We start from the raw sequence: 18,559 nt of genomic DNA, 5'->3' as shown, positions 1-18,559 counted from the left end.
TTATCCAGTTATAATATTCATCTTTGTTCTTTACCACAGGAAAACTGGCTTGAGAGTTATGACTGTTAGTGTGTATTTAAGGACTCTGCAGGAGAACAACACTCCATTCATTAATTCACTCTTGCGTGTGGCATGAAGGACGGGCACACATTTAGCTTGCTGTCTGACAAGCTGAGCATTCATTTTATGGACTTTCAGTAATTGCCAAAAAAACAGCAATTACCTGCCATTAGAAGCCCTGGTTGGACTCCATTATGTCCAAAGCGTGAATTAATCCAAAGAAGGAATAATAAGCGCTGTACAATGTTGAAGTCACACAGAACAATAGCTAATAAGCTCCGTCCTGGGTATTTCTCTGCAGGGACCTCCTCCTACAGAACAAAGTGCTCAGACATCAGCAGTCAGCTTGGCTGCTCCAGAGGCGGAGAGGCTCATGGGGGATGACAGTGCATACATAAACTGTAATTAACTCTCCCCGGGCCTCAGGAGGTGGTTAGGGGCAGGAGCAAGGGCTCCTCCTCCCCCTTAGGGAAGCCAGCTAAATCCTTTACCTGCCAAAGAGGTGTAGATGGGACTCAGTTCCCCTGGGCTGAGACAGCAGCCTGCACTGCAGAGCTGCAGCCTGTCACAGCGGGCCTCCATCTCCCTGACACACTACTCCCTCCAGACCTCCACTGGGAGCAGGCCAGGCTAAGAGGGCTCTACGACAACCTCCATCCATTAGCAAAATGCTAAGTGAGGTATTAGCAACCCCAGGTGCATGTGATATTGTAGTTAAGGGTCAGAGGAGATAATTCCAAATTCAAAACCACAATCAATATCTACAATAACAGCTATTGACCCCTGCTCTGTGTGGGAGAGCTTACTGGGACATCTGCCAGCCTGTCAGGAGACAAAAGGCACACTCTGCCAGGTTGAAGTGTTTTTGTAATAGTCTCTGCTCTCCGCTAGTTGTCTTTGGGCAAGCACAAAGAAGACGAGTCCCCTCATAATGCGGAGATGTTTTCAAAGCTAACCAACCTTTAGATAGAAAGTAAATCTCTTCTTTGGCAGTGTGCACACGAAACACATCTCTGTTCAACACTCATGTGCATCGATGAACAAGAAAATCCAGCGGCCCTTAAATCCATCTCCCCCATCCGTGTCAATCTTCTCCACTTACAAATGCTATTACCGGTCAAGAGAGACTGCTGCTGGCAAACAACTTCACAGCAGCAGACGGGGAGAGGAGAAATCCCCAATTCTCAAGTCTCCCGCTGCACCTCTCAGTCCCCGAGGTCCACGGCTTGTTTTGAGAATGTGCTAACACGCTAAAAAGAAGGTGTCTATTCTGGTCATAATGAAGACTCCAGGGCCAGGCAGAGCGTGGAAGAAGAGAAGAGGAGTATACACCAGCTTCCCTCCCGCGAGGTTTCATTTGTCAGTCTTCTTCATCCCTGGAAACAAATAAGCGCAATTCCCGCTTGGGTTACTCAAAACACGGAGCGCTGCTATTTCTCAACGTTTCAGTAGTATTGCGGTTTCTAACTAGTACGTGTTGCTTGGTGGAGCATTAGAGTGGAGAATGAGGCCTGTGGGTGTGTGGGTTTGTTAGCGAGGCAAAAGCTAGAGGTCGGACTTAAGGAGGTGAAAGGGGTGCAGGAGGGCTTTGTGAGGGTCAGCTGGGTGTGTGTGTGTGTGTGTGTGTGTGTGTGCAGGACAGCCATTCATTAAAGGCTGGATGTTAGGGGACCCAGCGAGGGGCTTAGGGGGATAACTCATTATCCCAGGGTGAGCCATCTCCTACTGTTCACAGTGCATTAGCCGCACACACCACTACTCCGGATCTGTATCTCCCGACGCTGCAACATGTAATCATTAGACAGACGACAACTCTGACCTGGCTGAACTGAAACAATAACAACGTGATGACATGGAAACGTAACAGTGTGATGAATGTGGATGGGAAGCCTCCACCCCTTAGAAACGTTATTAAAAACTGCCGTAAGACATGCGATGTATGCCTTTGTTGTTACTGTCCTGCAGTGGACCACAGCTCATTAGCACCGCGCAGCTGCATTTACTGTTAGCATTTTTAATGGGCTGCTTCTATCACATCGAGCCTGCAGGGTTAATAGGCCGGTGTGTTGGCTGGTTAATGGTCCGTCATCAGGAAGGCATTTGGATTGGTGCAGCCATGCGCAAGGCAAATGGCAAATCTTTGAAGCAATCTTTGCACTGCGCTGTGATCCACAGAGGGAGTGACAGGAGGCCTAGCAAAGTGAGATGCAGAACATTAGGAGGTTTAATATGTTGCTGGGTCATTACTGCAGTACATAAGGGGATTCATTTAGCATATTATATTTCAATGTCATCCCTGGATACAGCCTGGCCCATATAAATGATTTATACACAAGCGCCAACAACATCATCTTTTAAAAGCTTGACTTGGAGGTCGGCACCTGTCCCTTTGAAAAATACATTAGCACCAAACTCGGGCCAGAACTACTTAGCTAATCTCTCTCTCGATCATGTGAGTGCGGGTGGGATGTGACAGCCTACACCCGGGCCTGAAGTCATCCTGACAAATTGATGGCTGTTGAGACCTCCGCAACATCCCAAGCCTCCACCTCTTGCCGTCATCCCGTCCGTCCCGTCCTCCTCAAAATAGCGCCTCGATGCATTCTAAACCCCCACACTCATTTATGGGATTTCATCCAGGCAGGGGTCGCATAGCGCCAATCCCACAAAAACAACAACCTAACACATAGCAGGAGCCACGAGACTGACAGCTGAGCCGCGGCCGCCGTGAGCCTGGCGCACTGATGCTAGGGCTTCAGAGACGAGGCCGCTGTTTGGCTAACTAACCAAAGTCCCATACGCTAAGCAGCAGGATATGGAAGTAGCAGCCTTTTCCTTAGTTTTTCATTTTAATAACCTTGCTAATGAGGAACAGTACAGTGGTGGAAGAGGTTTTCAGATCCTTTACAATACAACAATTAAAAGATTATATTCCTTTAACAACTCCTGCAATCAGAATTTTATGAAAGCAGTCAAGTATCCAAAGTACTTAATATGCAGATTGACTCTTTTTAGTGTTATATTATTGATGCATTAATAAACAGCATGTTAATGTCTGCGTTTAGCGTTACATACATAGTCATGTAGTTAAATGTATAACAATGCAATATGAGCTTACTTTGTACACTCATTAATGATGATTTTAGTTAGTCAATGTAGCGAAGACACATATAAAAATGCCATACAGGTACAAGTACCTCAAAACTGTGCTTAAGTAAAGTACTTGATTAAATGTACTGTGTTACAGAAACACTGTTTCACCACCGTCATAAACTACATTGTGAAGTTCAATATAACTAATGAATATTACATGAAGATAAAGTGATTTCCAAAGGCCAACAACAATACATGAATACGTGACAGTTTTTTGTCAATATTGGTGATTGTTTGCCTGGTAATGGTTGCCAATTTAAGGCCAACACGTCAGTGCCTGTGACCTTAGTCTTATTAAACTGAAGACACAACCGCACCAAAGATAGCAACAGATAGCGTCCAGAACAGTAGCCATTTTCATTTGCCGACATCTCTATTCACAACAACCAGACAACCATAAAGAGAAGGCGGGAGTCACTGCGCTGAGGGCTGCGAGGCTGTGACAGCTGTGCAACTGTTGAGAGCATCTAGGAAACAGGTGCTAACAGGGAGGGAGGGAGGGCAGCCTGCTCGGCATCATGGACTGAGGGGCACCAGATGATGCAATGGCAGGTAACCTATGGGTGCTGACTTCAGGTCTGTCCAGTACCAGTGTCATGCTGTAAAAGTAGCTGTTACTACGGTCATCTGGTGGGGAGGGAGACGGTCACACGGACATCCAAGACACTGTCGGTGAATTTTCCAGAGCTGTGGTTTGCTCTTGTAACCGTTTAGCAACAATCCTAAGAGCCTGCAGCCATGACAGTGGCTTGTTAGGCTGCATTTCCACACAGTGGTGCCTTGTTCTAAACACTAACGTCAGCATACTAAGATGCTTATGTTTAGCAGCTGTATTGTTCTGTCACGTTCACCATCTTATTTTAGCATGTTAGTATGCTAACATGTATTAATTAACACTAAACACAAATTACAGCTGATGCTGATGGGAATGTCATTATTTTTTGCAAAACAACAAGAAATGTTAAGGGATCACCAAAGTTATTACAGTTCATCGTGTGGGCAACATGAACATCTGGAAACCAAATGACAATCTAAGGACCATGAAGTCTGCACCAAATGTCATGACAATCTATTCAATAGTTTTTGAGATATTTCAGTCTGGTGGTGACCAACATTTCCAGCCACGGAGCCATGCTGCTATAGCATAGATAAAAATAAACAACACAGGAACATACTGTGGTAAATTCTCTAATGACATATATCCATAGCCCTTAATGTATGGATGGTGGATTTTACAAAGTAATTAGCTATTTTGACTGGCAGTCCAAAAGCTGTTCCTTGGCAGCACTCAGCTTGGTGTGAATGGGGATGGAAAATGTAGCCTTGAGGCACTTAGCATCTACGGCCTGGAATTTATTAAAAAAGAGAAAAAAAAAAGCCTTTCTAAGGAGAAGCGCTGACAAATCCAAAACCCAGAGCTGTCCGTCACAGCTGACAGAGACCTTCGAAGTTCCACTCACTCACTGTCGCCCATGCAACCCTTTTTCTGCATCTCGTAAGCAGAATCGTGGCCAAACCTCTCACAGATCACGCCGCTCAGTTTTACCACACTCCAGCCGAGACAATGCATTTTGCCGAAAACTGTACCACAATGCCGGTGAATCACAACAGACACATTCATTTGGTATAGAGACATTCCTTTTAAAGCGGCGCGGGCTGGCGCGGCTGGACAGCAGGTAAACAATGGCGCCGTTGTTGTGGCTCCGCTTTTGCTGCCCTTCGCTTTCAGAAAACGGAAAAATAAACGGAGGGAGGCAGACTGTTTGCTCAAGTTGAATCAATTAAAGTGCACGCTGTGCTGAACAAGGATTTGTGGCCTTCATTGAATATTCCATCGTGCATTGGTATGTCTCAGTAAACATTAATTACAATCAGGATGTCCCTCTGTGCTGGGCTGGGCCTTCAGAAGCTGGCTAAATAACATCTCCCTCAGAAATATTCACACTCCACAGTCATGTTTTAAAAGACAATTTTGCCTCAAGCCTCAGTCTGGAAACCATTTAGTCTCTGGAAGAAAAAAAAAGGAAAGCGCCACAAACTCGCTCCTCTTCTATCTCCATATTATGTTTGACAACAAAATGTGAGTTGTAGTTGAGCAGCGAGTGTTGACAGTGGCCTGACCTCAGGAGTGGTTTAGACAGCATATGTTCCCTAAAGGGCTCCTTGGTGAGGGACCAGGCTCTGTTTATTTGTTCTTAATGAAGCCTGCAGTCACATTAATGGCAGACATCTTTAACAGATCTGCCTCCCACACAGAGGAGAACAATAAACAGCAGGCAGCTAGTTTCTGTCAGCGCTCGCTCTCACTAGTGTCCCCACGTGCACATGCTCACAAAAGCCATCAAGCCAACCTCAGACATCAAGCTGTCTTTCCTTTTTCTCTCCGTGTGTTTGTGTCCTCACAGTTGATTAGTTACAGCCACACGTCGTAATGGAGTCCAACACAATATCTCTTCAATGAATTCTACCTGTGTGACACAAACAATGTTCACACACTCAGGAGAGTCTGTCTTTCTCCAGCGTTTGTCCTCCTTCTCTGGGAGCTCAGTGGAATACCCTGGAGTTCACATTAGTGGATGACTTCTGAGCTCAAGTCCCACGTCTGTGGGGATTGGAAGGTGTTTTGAGATCCCAGATGTTCTAATACCCCTCTCTGGTGCCCAAAGTGGAGACAGTCCACGTAGCGAAAGTCTGCACATTAACCGAGGGATTAATTTCCTCATCTGCAGAGACACCACCCCACAATGCACATCTACAGAGGCTTTACGTGACTGTCAGTGTGGAGTTTTGCTGCTTGTGGTTAATTCCTATTTTGCCTGCCATGCTAAAAGCTACAGGTCAACCGAATGTTTATAAATGTAATGCTGTTGAGTAGAAGGGTTAAGACGTGCACGTTGGCACTGTGATCAGTTCTCAGAGAAGCTGAAACCCTGTGTCGGTAACCTTAGCCGGGGAAGCTTTCTCCCTGATCTCATAGCCAAAGCCCTCAGAGAATCTCCAGTCTATTAGCTCCTTATCCCTCCCTTCTTCGGCTCTGAAGACTTTAACAGCATTAGCTGCTCTAAGAGCAGTAACACCACACTCTGTGATACCCTCTCGTGTCTCCAGAGTGTCGGAGCACCTCACAGCAATGAGTTCACAGCTCACAGGCATGCGTGTTGGACATGCCCCAGATGGGAGCTCAGGACGCTGGGGCCTGACAATGATGGACGCTCCCCTGCTGGCCCTCCCAGACTCTCCGTCATGTCAGCAGCTCTCTAAAGCTAGAGCCGAGAGGGGTGTTGGGTTACACAGCCTGGACGTCCCGCCGTGTGGAGGGTCTTGGACTGGAGCTGTTTTATTAGTGCTAGACTCCCAGGGGTGGCTGGGGAAGGGGGAGTGGGAAGCCAAACAGAAATAAAGGTGGGGTGGGGCGGGCCAACTATTCTGGCTGCGAGAGCGTGACATGTTTAGTCTTTCGGTGAGAATACGTGCTGATATCCCCTCACAGTAACACAAACCGCTACTTTAACAAGTGATTGAGCAAAAGGCCAAGAGCAGGCGGGAGGCGGGGGAGGGATGTTAAGCCGCCTCTTTTAAACATCTATATTTCATGCCTGTCTCATTTGGTTCATGAATTTTCTATTACAAGTTGTGAAGTCAAAGCAAGCGCGTATGTAAATATAAATAGTGTGTGTGTGTGTGTGTGTGTGTGTATGCGGTGATGTCATGGTGCATGGCGTGTGCGGTTAACCAAGACATAAAACCCAGACTCCTCTTCCAAGATAGACTGTGACTGTGATCCTCTGTGAAATGGTAGCAATCTGGGATAATTGGGCTTAGTAAGCCACTGAATGTTCTGAGCTCTTCTGTCAGATGCAAGGCCACGGAAGAGTGGCTGCCAGACCAGAGAACAAGCACTTACACATGTTTACAGTACGACAGAGTGCAAGAGAGAAGCGGAGGAGGAGGAGGAGGAGGGAAATACAAGAGTGACAGAAAAGAGCAGAAAGGGTAAGAAACTTGCTCTGGCCTGTCTCCTACCTTCGCTAGTATCCATCCGTGCGCCATTCATACTCTGTCTGGCAGGACCAATGTGCACTGTCTCGTCTCTCTCGAGTCATAATGAAGCAATTTACTAACAGCGACAACACTCCTCCACCCACAGTAGCTCTGATTACAGCTGCTCCCGTAATGACTCTTAACTGGTTCTGCGTCTCACTCTCACTGCTCACTTCTCGCCCCACCAGCATGTGGAAAATCTGCTGCCTGAAGACTGCTCCCTGAGGCCTAAATGTTTGGACACCTTCCCCCAACACCGCCCCCCTGAAAACACCATCACCATCTTTACGTGCACATGAGGATGTAGCGGTGGCAGCGGGGTGTCCCATTTCCAGCTCCCCCCTAAGAGAACACATCTTTATATATCCCTGAGGGTGTGAGGTCAGGCTGGAGGGAACGTAACGGGAGAAGAGCAGGGTCAGAGACTCGATGACGGGCGTGCTGGCACAGGTGACCACCAGAGGGGGTGGGTGGAAAGCTGGCCAAGGGGCCAGACTTCTCCTGCTAGGGGCGTGTGCAGGGCAGCCCTCGGGGGGGACACTCGTTGCCCGCAGCTGACAGATCCTCTGCAGGTTTGGCTGTCATGCCCGAGCTCACTGAGGCTTTGAAATAACAGCAGCGTGTAATGAGGATCCATCCAGTCCACAGCAATTGGTCCGCGCACACTGTCACAGCGGTGTAAGACTACACCGAGAGACAAGGCAGCTGTGGAGTGAGCCGGACCATTCGACCTCAAACATGTCACATGTACGCAAGTTAGCTGATGGACTTCTCACGGGGGCCTGATATCTCTACTAGTGAGGAGTGAGAGGTGGGAGGTGGCCATGTTGTCCCCTAGAGACACACAGGGTATAGAGGCTGCTGAGAGGCCCACAGTGCCATACATGTCAGCTAGCATCTCACTTCCTCAGCCAGCCGTGAAACTTCACCCCCTTTGCCAGTTCAGCCTCATAGCAGCGTGCACACTCTACCAATACCACCCGGCCCCGCGGTGGATTTAGACAATATGTCCAAGATTAGAGCCAAAATGGCACCGGTGTCATCAGGAGCATGGTTGTTTGCATAGTATGACAGGGTATGTGCACCCTCTGTGATTATTCTCACGTTCTCCTAAATCATTCTGAAGTGTCAACATTTTTGACCAAAACACATTGTGTATGTCCTTAAAGTCTAACAAATGTAGTGAATGCATTTCCTTCGTCATAAAACATTTGCATAGCCGATTTGTTAAACAGACTTTAAATTGCCTTTCTTTACCTCCATGCTTGCTAGCTTGCAGTCTTCTTCTTTACTGCCTTTGTGTGCGCATTGCTATATTTCCTGGCTCGTTACTGCCACTATATGTTGATCAGCGGAACAGCATGAATCCACCAGTGCATCACAAAAGCATTGCTTTATAGTGCTACGAGTGGTCAAAAACAATCCGCACTGCTCTGATAGCTCCCAGTCAATTTAATTTAACAAAGCAACGCCTCCATCTAACAGGGATCTTAGCTGGCCATTGTCAAATGACAAAGATCTCTGTTTGCTTTGTTCAATTTAATTTGCTGTGCGGATCTTTTGTCCGACTTTTGCCGCCAGTAATTGCTACCTGCCCAAAACAACAACAAAACAACTGTGTTATGACCGTTTGTTATGAACTGAAATCCCTCATCCTTGCATCATTCTATGTGCCAACATCTACAGCTGGAAGGCATTGCAGACCACAAGTAAAAAGCATAAACCGTCATTGACCCCCATTTGAAAATAAAAACGGCTCCTTTGCCGCTGCAAAGCTCAGCTGCTTTGACTTGCATTCATTCTTGAGGCTGGAAAATAAAACCGTGTCTTATTTCTTCTGTGTTGCGTTGCAGTGATGTGAACAGCCAATCCTACTAGAAGATGGGGTGCGTTTGAAATCCAAGCAAAATGAGGTGACTGGCTGAATGCTTTGAGGTTGGTGTGTGTGATGGGAATCCTAAGATGTGCTGCTATGATCTGACGTTGAGTCGTGCTCCTGGCCCAGAACACAGCTTAACATCCTGCAGTGCATACCACAGGCCATGTGTGACAATATAAGCACAATGTACAGGCACCTTTCCATTACAGTGTCAAAGAACCTAAGTTCAACTAGCGTGTCAAATCACTGACCCAGAGCAAAAATAAATAAGTATGAAAACAACATCTAGAATCTCAGAATACTGAAAACTCCGGCTGCGTGTCAGCACAGCTCAAGCATTTCACAACACACTGGCTGGCACTGCAACATGTGTTTCTTGTCAGTCACTGCGGCAGCTCAGAGGAACAATAGACAATCGCCTGTTGAGCCAACCAACTTCAAACACAGACATGCTTAAATCTCAATTACAGTCACATGCTCATAAAAGACCCACACCCACTCATAAACACTTTCTACTTTCTCACACACACACACACACACACACACACACACACACATACAGTCTCTACCAGTCAACAGGTCCAATGCCACCCTGGCTGAGGTGCATGTACTGCAGCTCTATGTCCGATGCCTGGGTCTGTGTGTTGGCCTGTCCTCCATGAAGCCCTGTCAGTCTGTCAGCTAAGCCCAGCGGACTGTACCAAACCAGCCCATTGGGGGGGTGTCTGTTAATTGTACAGCTGGCTCCTCTGAGGTGACAGACAGCCTTGGCTCTCTCCTTCTTTCTTTTGAGACTCTCCAATTGCATCAAGGGGTGCCGATGCTCTGCTCATCCACTGTGTCAAGTGTAGAAAAAGCCCTCTCTCCACCCCCCCCCTGCCTCTCTTTTCAGCCAAGAGGCAGAGTATGAGAGTAACTGGCTTGCAGCGGTAAGAAGAGTGACAGCTCGAGCTGACACACTGACACCACCATGATTTCACCGGGGAGAGAGGCATGGAGGGCTGGAAAGAGAAATCTGTCCCCAGAGAGTCATCAGTCTGGGCCTCTTTCACTCTCTTTCAAATGGGGCCAACTGGTTTTACGCACATACACACCGCACACACAGGCTCGCAAGGATCGGATTTGATACAGCCTGCGCCGGGTGTTAAAACCATACAGAAAAACCTCATTCCAGAGGGGTAATAGCTTGAATGCACGGATCAAATGTCTGAAAATCTGGTGAAGTATCAATTTGCATGTAGCCTTTTCTCTTCCTGAATCTTCACCGGCATTACAGAAGCAGCCGATGTGTCTATGTGCGTGTGTGTGTGTGTGCGAGCGTGTCAAGTGCCGTCTCATTACCCCCTTGCTCAGGTTTCACTGCAGTTGGATTAGCGGGACACCCGGGGCAGAGACGAAGCTGTTAATGGCAGTCTCTCCTCCCCACTCGTACTTTCATCCCTCCAGCATGGAAATGCCGTGTGGTCGGATGATATGGAGGTAAACACACCCATCACTCGCAAAAGGGGAAGCAGGGAGATGTGACCGGGCCTAAGTTCTCACCCTCTTTCTCAGGAAACCTTGGTGCAGCCGCATCAACATGCTTTTCAAAATAACACCACAAATTAGCTGAGAGCTGTTGGCGAGCTTCACGGTGATGAGCTATGGCTGTGGGACTGCAGTATTTGGCGAGGGTTAGTGTAGGGGAGGCTGGTTGGGATTTGAGCTGTTTATTTGAACTGCACCGTTGTCCAAACAGTCAGCTGCCTCTATGCTCCCTCGTCAAGCCTCGCAGCTTAAGCTAGGATTGTGGTGCTGGTGGGGAGAGAACAACTTGATATCCCCCTTTGGGCAGCGGCTGCCCTGAGCTTGGGTTACTTTAGGGGAACAATGCGGCCTCTGTCCACGGCCTCCTACTCGGCAAAGACATGGGCTCAGACAGGCTTGCTAGTGTCAGGCATGGCCAGGGGATTCATACATCACAACACCACACTGCACACAGACTGAGCGCAGGGTTAGGGGAAAAAGCTTCCAAACACAGCTTCCAAGCTTTGCCTCCAAATGGCCCAGCAGAGCCCCCGTCTCAGCACGCTAAGAGCTAAACCAGACGTGCAGACCATACCGGCGCAACGGCCCGTTTGCTCTTGGCTTGAAAGGCCTGAAAAAGCAATCCCCTCTGGGATTTTGGTTTTTGTACAACAGTGTTTACAGTAAAACCTGACACGTGGAATAAAGAGGGGATGCTGGAACGCCAAAATCACACAGCCCCCTCCAGGAGCAGCTTAATCTGTAACAGATGGTGACAGTCCGATGGATGCTGATGGGTTTGGGCAGGCTTCTAAGAACAGTGGCCAAAAGCCAGAGATGATGAACCGAAGAATGGTGATAAAATGGGACATTGTGCCGTTTGTTATACTTTGTTTATATCAAACGCACATGCTTTCAAATTTCCTTTCCGGGATACGACGCTACACACACACACGCGCACATCACCCACCACAAATGAACCACGTCCTCTCCACCCACTCTGCTCACAGTCACAGTCTTGGGATCACACCCGACACCAGGGGGCGATGTTGCACTGAGGGGCCGACAGCCACCTCACAACTCCTGACATCACAACCTATGCAGTCAGTAGCCCGTGGAAATATAATGAAAGGTGGGTTGAGACAAATGAAAGCCAGGCGATGTGTGTGCAGAGCAGAAACACATGCAAGGGATCTGTGGACTGCTGCTAACAAACCCGGATCCTGATCTGTAGTCCTCTCTAATCTGCCCTGGGGCTCATCAGGGCTTTATTTCTGCCCTGCATATTTATGAGAATCAGAGAGGGTGAGAAGGGAAAAAAAAAGAAAAAGATAACCTCTTTTCTTGTGGGAGCAATTAAAGCCTTGCTTTCATCAGTCCTGATCAGAGTCCTCGTCTCTCTCTCAGCTTTTTGTGTCTCATAAAGGCTGTGTTTACACTTCCACAGCACTGACCCTGCTCTGGTACTGCAGGAGAGGATGAGGAAACACACTCCTTCACCCGACCTCTTCCCTTTTTTTTAATTTTTTTATTTAAAAAACCCCCACCAGGGCTGTAAGACATCAGACTGTGTTGAACCACAGAGTCCGACTCTAAACTTCTGTATACAGGAGTCCTACAGTGACAGTTGAGGATTACAGAGATTACAGCCTTGGTCATTTATTTGATGCAGGGAGAAAAAAACAGCTTGAACATGATGGCGACGCCCTGCAGTGTCCGATGAATCCAGCAAATGCTTTAATGCTCAACAGTAAAACCTTTTTAGCATGGGTGGCCTTCTGGCATTGTTTCATCAGATAAACTCTCCATGACGCATAACACCAACACTGCTGGGGTGAATCGCTTCACAGTGAACGGTAACATCTTATCCGCTGTGTTAATCCCATCTCCTTTTTAGTACATGTGTCTGCAAAGCTGCTATGCTGCATTTCTGGGACACAGCCCTCAAGTCATTCACCAGAACCAAAATCTGTTAGCTGGAATGACATCACGGGGCAGCAGCGGTTACTTAAAAACACGGAGATGTGGAGAGGCAGCGAGATGGAAATGGCTGCAGGGGGAAAGACCTTGAGATGGGAAAAGACTGCCAGACACACACATGGTAGATCAAGATAGAAGGGTGGATCATTCCAGACCAGCACTCCCGCTGTTATGCATGCACACATGCGCTCGCACACTCATATGCACATACACCATTAAGCCACCATGAGGCCTCATTAAGGCGGTCTGCTCTCTCTCCCTCTTTGGCAATGTCACCTCCGCCGCAGGGACCAAAGACTGACACAGGCATAATTGGCCTGAACACACCAACAGTGCGCTGGGAATGGCTGGGTCTTGATAAGTGGTGTGTGTATGTGTGTGTGCGTGTGTGTGTGTGTGTGTGTGTGTGTGTGTGTGGTGCTTTGACCCTGTTAATGCTGCACAGTTGGCAGGAGAGTGGCTGATGTCACATTGGATCAGTGGAGGCTGGTGATGGTGATGGAGGGGAGGACCTCTCCTGGGAGGAGACTGGTGCTTTCAACACCTCCGCCCGCCCCTCCACTTCCACTAGTCTGTAGCGTCTCCATCGTGTCTCCAACAAAGACACAGTGACAATACGACCCCTAAAAGTGGAAGATGCTTGCTTTGAAAATTGCAATAGGGTTATTTATTTATCGAGACTTTCCCACAACCCTTCATTTGGAAGTAAAAGTGGATTTAGTGGGAGCTAAACAGTAAAAACATGAGGAAATCTTTCTCAGTATAATCCTCAACATTGTCTTTGAATGAGCACTTACATAAATCCTTCTACTTTAACCAGACCAACAAAAATATATGCCACAGAGCATTACCTGAGAGACCTGCGAGTGACAGACATGTACAGTATACAGTTGCTCACCATTCAACCCTGACTGGCTGCTAAACCGCCACATATCTCAGTGTGGCAGACGCAGGGGGGGCCAGCAGGAAAATTAAGGCCTTTCACTTTGATCTCTGGAGTGCGGCCCATTTAAATGTTTGTGTTTGAGATGTAGACCTTTAATTTTGGCCTGATGGGTTCCAGGCTCTTTGGGTTTAGCGTGGCATGTCGGATATAGGAGTGTTTACACAGTCTCCCTCCAGCTCTCCTGGTGCTGAAATAAGTGCATTAAGATGGATGGATTTACTTAGTCTCTAACCTCGGGACAGGGGGAACAAACTCTGAATGACCCTCTTTGTGTTGCTGGAGGGAATGGAAGGAGACTGGCCCACACTGCTGCATGTGTGTGCACCAACAGGCCCATTCACAACATCTCCTTAAAACTGACCCTCGATCAACAAACTTCCACCAAGTGGGCACCAGCTAGACTCGAGGTCTCGCACTCAGTGTTTACCCGAGTTATCTGCCAGAAAATCCATAATTAGACCTGATTGCATATGTTATGACTGTAACAGGTGATTGATGACGGGGAAAAAGACACCAATTGTAGTTAAAACAAAATGTGTTATGTATGCAGTGTATGTATTAATCAGGATACACAATGATCTGACTGACGGGTCACTGAATCACTTTGTAGTTTATGTTAGTCTTCTTAGCTGATTCATTGCACTCAGCAAACCAATTTTCCCAGTTGTGCTCTCTATGTTGACAGAAAGCCCTCATAAGGCTAAGTAAGTAAGTAAGACCCATTTAAAACCTAACCAAGTCTGGAAGTCCAGTCCCTTGCAGGTCAGACCAGGACTAATGAGCTGTGATCAATAGGAACATTTAAATGTGATTTTGAAATATGTGCAGTTGGAAATGTTGCCTTATTTCTCTGCCAACAGACAGACACAGTCAATGTGAGCTGTAGACGTGGGGGGCTGGGGCATTGTTTGCAGCAGTGAGGCAGTAAATCAGGTCTCTGCTACCCTTGATTTGTTAACCTTTGTTTGGCTGTGTCAGCAGATGAGGCATGGCTGGAACGGCCCCTTTCATGGTCATGAAATACAGCCTCTCCCTCTGTAGTTGCAGCCATGCAGAGGAAAACGGTGGGGGTGGGGGGGGCTTCCCTCTGTGCAGCACAGGATATTGAGCTTCCTTTACCCCTTAGAGATACATTAAATGCTCCTAGCAGGGGACAGGTAACCAACAAAAGGCCACTGGGGATACGCCTGGATTCATTCAGACTGGAACCCTTCAGATCCTTGTCTTATTACTCAAAACATGCACAGCTATTGAATATCAAAAGAGCATTTTGATTTGAGCCAAAACAACAACAATGCTTTATTTCAGCAGTTGTGTCTCTGGAAGGAGGGGGCAGCGACCCCTCTGTGACCTCCTGGCCCCTGGCAGGGAAAAAGAGGCCGTCCTTGACTGCAGCCGTTCAGAACGCAAGGAAGGCCAATGTCAGTCAGGTCATCTTTCCCCTGCGCATCAGGTCAAGTTCCACAGGCGGCCCTGATTACTTGACACACAAACCCACACAGACGGCAGAGGTCAGCACGAGGGCAGTGCAGGGAGCCCAGGGCAGTAAACCAACACCGGTGCTGTGAAAGGCCAACCTTCTCTTTCCAGTCCGCTGAATGAGTTAGGGAGCTGCCTGGGTGATTTGTGGCGTGATTGTTGCTCTCTACATCACTTGAGATTACAGCAGGTGGCGGCCTACAGCCTGGAAGTACACGCAGCTCTATCACCAGTCCACCTCTCAGGAAAACGAGAGAGAATGAGGCAGAGAGAGAAAAACAAGCCCTCAGCTCCCTCCCACACAGCAATAATATGCTCACAGGCAATTTTGCTGCCAGCAGAGCTCTCTATGACAATCCAGGGAGCTCTTCAGCTCTGATATCTGCCACAAAAGTTCACCTCCGCTTTTCTCTTTCCACAATTCTTTTAAACAATGCCATCAGCGCTGCAAATTACACCTTCCACATTGCACATTATTCTCTCCCCTGGTGACAGACGCACTCAAGCCCGACACACTTCACCAGCGGCGCTCTTCACGCTGGCGTCAGCCCCGGGTCTCGCTGTAGCACCGCTTCATTTTCACATTAACTCCAGTAAAAGAATGGTGAAAGCAGTGTTGTGCTGGGGGGGGGGGGTGAGAATCACTACACTGTGCACTTCAATTCACCCCCACGCTGAACTCTGTCTCACATCGTAGACACAGCTGCAGGAGATGTCCCACGAGGGACCAGCTTCTCCCATACATCTACCAAATGATCTGTGCAATTAAACTGACAAATCACATGATGAAGTCATTTCTAATTGTGACTTTGGTAATGTGTATGCAGGTGAAAGGCAATTAAAAATGCTTTAAGATTGTAACAGCTTTAGCTTTAGTCCAAAACATCTTTTCTTCTCTAAATAGACTCCATCTTTAGAGGCACATACCAGACTCAACAGCTCGCTGATGAGAAAATGTTAAAGCCTACTCTTGATAAATGGCAGTGCAGAGCTTTTTAAATGTCATGCAGTATTATCTTAATCTTGCTGCTGGGGCTACGCTCAACAAACAATGCACAGTGAGCTTAGTCTCTGCTCTCCAATGACCTAGCTGAGTCTCCGGAACGGCTTGTGGATTGACAATATCATAAAGGATGGGAATGTAACCGTGTGACAAGATATTACTGCCCTGGGACACAGCTGTAATCATTTGATAGATCTGTCTGCAGGCCTCTGTGGTGACACACTGTGCTGGTCTGTCATCATGAGTATCTGTGCGACCCAGCACTTCAATCCATTCCCTGGACAGCAGTCACAGCCTTAATCAGGCTTGGTTACCGATTTCCACCCATGGCACCTTGGAAGCGGCTTAGACTTTTAGAGAAGTTGTTTATTTCACTGGTGGCCAACAGACGGCACCACATCTTTTTTTGACTGGTGCTTACTCTCCCGCAGAGCAAATGAATCAGGTTTGCTAGCTGACACCTGCAGGCACATTAACAACCGCGGTAATTAGAGCTAACATTTAATGACTCTTAGTTAATGAAATCCATTCCCGGGCAAACTGAACCCAGAGTGAGCAGGAAGGAGGGAGAAAAACAGCGAGGCAAGCGGAGAGTGATGGCGGCTTAGAGCTCCACATCAGACAACTATGCAGAGTTGACACCGACGGCCCTGAGGTGACGCTGACACAAGGGGGGGAAGAAAACAAATCAACGTCTGAAAACACAAAAGCCGCATTCTCATCAGTTGGATTTTCATTTTGAAATGCAGTGTAGGCCCCGGGCAGAAAGGGGAAAAAAACACTGTGGCTTTTGAGGAAGCATGGAACTGTAATTATTGAGTAGGTGAGAAGGCTGTGAGATTAAAAGATGAGGGACCAGCACTAAGTCTTCAAAGAGACCCGAGGTTGCCCTGGGCTGATTTCCAGTCTTGCTGCAGAGAAAAAAAAAGCTAACAGTCATTACCAAAGCTGCACATCAGCAGCTGAATTACAATGGCCTCCTCAGTGCTTAGTTGGTTTAAGGTATGTTCGAGTGTCTTACCTATGTTCAGTCTCAGTATTATTAAGAATAATGGCAGGGAGTCTGAAATACGTTTTGGCTCATTTACAAGGAATAATAAACATTCTGTCCTAGAAATGTCAAGCTAATTTTGGTACATTGTTTCTTAAATGTGTCAATGAAGTTTGATTTAAATACATTTTATATCTTTTAACTGACATTTTCCTGAATTGAGAGGAACACTAAGTTGCTCTGCAGCATCAGGGTTATAGTTTCACACCATAACTATTCCTTCATTGCAGAGCTCAATATAATAAACTAACCGTTGCTTTCTTTGGGATCTGTTTGCCATCAGGGCCTGTCATGTCTTTCTCAGCCACATGCTGAACACTGAAGCCCAAAGAGCATTGTGTGTGTACCGATAAGAAAGCGCACGCATGTCAAACAAACAGACACCTGTCTTTAAGCAAATATTGACTCGCGTCGTCCCACAAACGATCCTCTTTCGCCCATTTTTGTTGGACCTGTTGCTTGCACCGGGGTTTGGTTGCATTAGAATAATAAGAGTAATCCACTCCAACAAAACCCACCCAACTCTTTTAATCTCAACACCACCCTCCATAAAAATACCTGAGGTCCTGGCTCTCCCTGCACCTGGATTCTTTTACTTGCCTTTTGCAATGGCGGCAGCCAGGAGAGGAGGAGGGGATGGAGATGGTAAAAGGGAAGAAAAGAGGGGGTATTTAAATGGGAATAGGGGCCAAGAGAGTGGACTATCATGCAGCAGAGAGAAAGCGTATTTTGTGTACTGTTTCCCCAGTCAGGTCCTTTCAGAGAGGAGGAGAGAGGGGGGCCCTCTGTTGATTTAGGCTGCACAAAAGGGGCCTTAATCCTTTCAAGGGAACCAAATCAGTCCACAGAGAAGCACGTTCAAAAGGAAACCTCCCTGTCAAGCATGGCCATTGAGCCCCCCCAATGGACGCCACAAATCAAGCCCTGGAGGGAATCAAAGGCCAGAATGTGGGAAATGGGGGGTGTGTACAAGGACCTATCATCAGCAATCGGCCCAGTTTCTGCCACAGCCCTGAAGGGGTCATAACCCTCGTCTCTGAGCCTCCCTCCTGCCCTGCATGGTAACTCCCCCCCATTACAGAGGAATGTCCATTCACGCAGGGCACCTCCATTATCCCTGAGACGGAGAAAATGGGGCTGTTTTTAACAGCAAATTAGTGACTTGATAATGAGGTCACATGTGGTGTTGGCACACTGAGGCCATAAACAGATGCCTCTCCTGCTCTTACTTCATTCCCTGCAGCATTAGTCCTCCTCCTCCTCCTCCTCCTCTGGCTGCAGCACAACTCCTGGTGCATCTCAGCACATTTACAACAAAGGGTCACAAAACCGCACACTGCCTCATGTCACATGTCACATACATGTAAAGACAAAAGCCTACATGACCTTTTACGTTTTCACAGTTTATTGGTTCCAGATGACGAAACACTGTCTAGGTGTCGAGGAAGCAGAGCCGTACCT

At 47.5% G+C, this 18,559-nt stretch overlaps 1 protein-coding gene across 1 annotated transcript in view; it reads right to left on the bottom strand.

Moving 5' to 3' along the window:
* auts2a (activator of transcription and developmental regulator AUTS2 a) overlaps window positions 1-18,559 on the bottom strand; it is a 282,785-nt gene that overhangs the window by 12,230 nt on the left and 251,996 nt on the right. The window lies entirely within an intron of this gene.

This window comes from Enoplosus armatus, chromosome 13, assembly GCF_043641665.1.
Source record: "Enoplosus armatus isolate fEnoArm2 chromosome 13, fEnoArm2.hap1, whole genome shotgun sequence".
In the NCBI taxonomy this organism is placed as follows: Eukaryota; Metazoa; Chordata; class Actinopteri; order Centrarchiformes; family Enoplosidae; genus Enoplosus; species Enoplosus armatus.
Note: the sequence above shows the minus strand (reverse complement) of the source record. Positions and strands in the feature narration are given on the sequence as shown.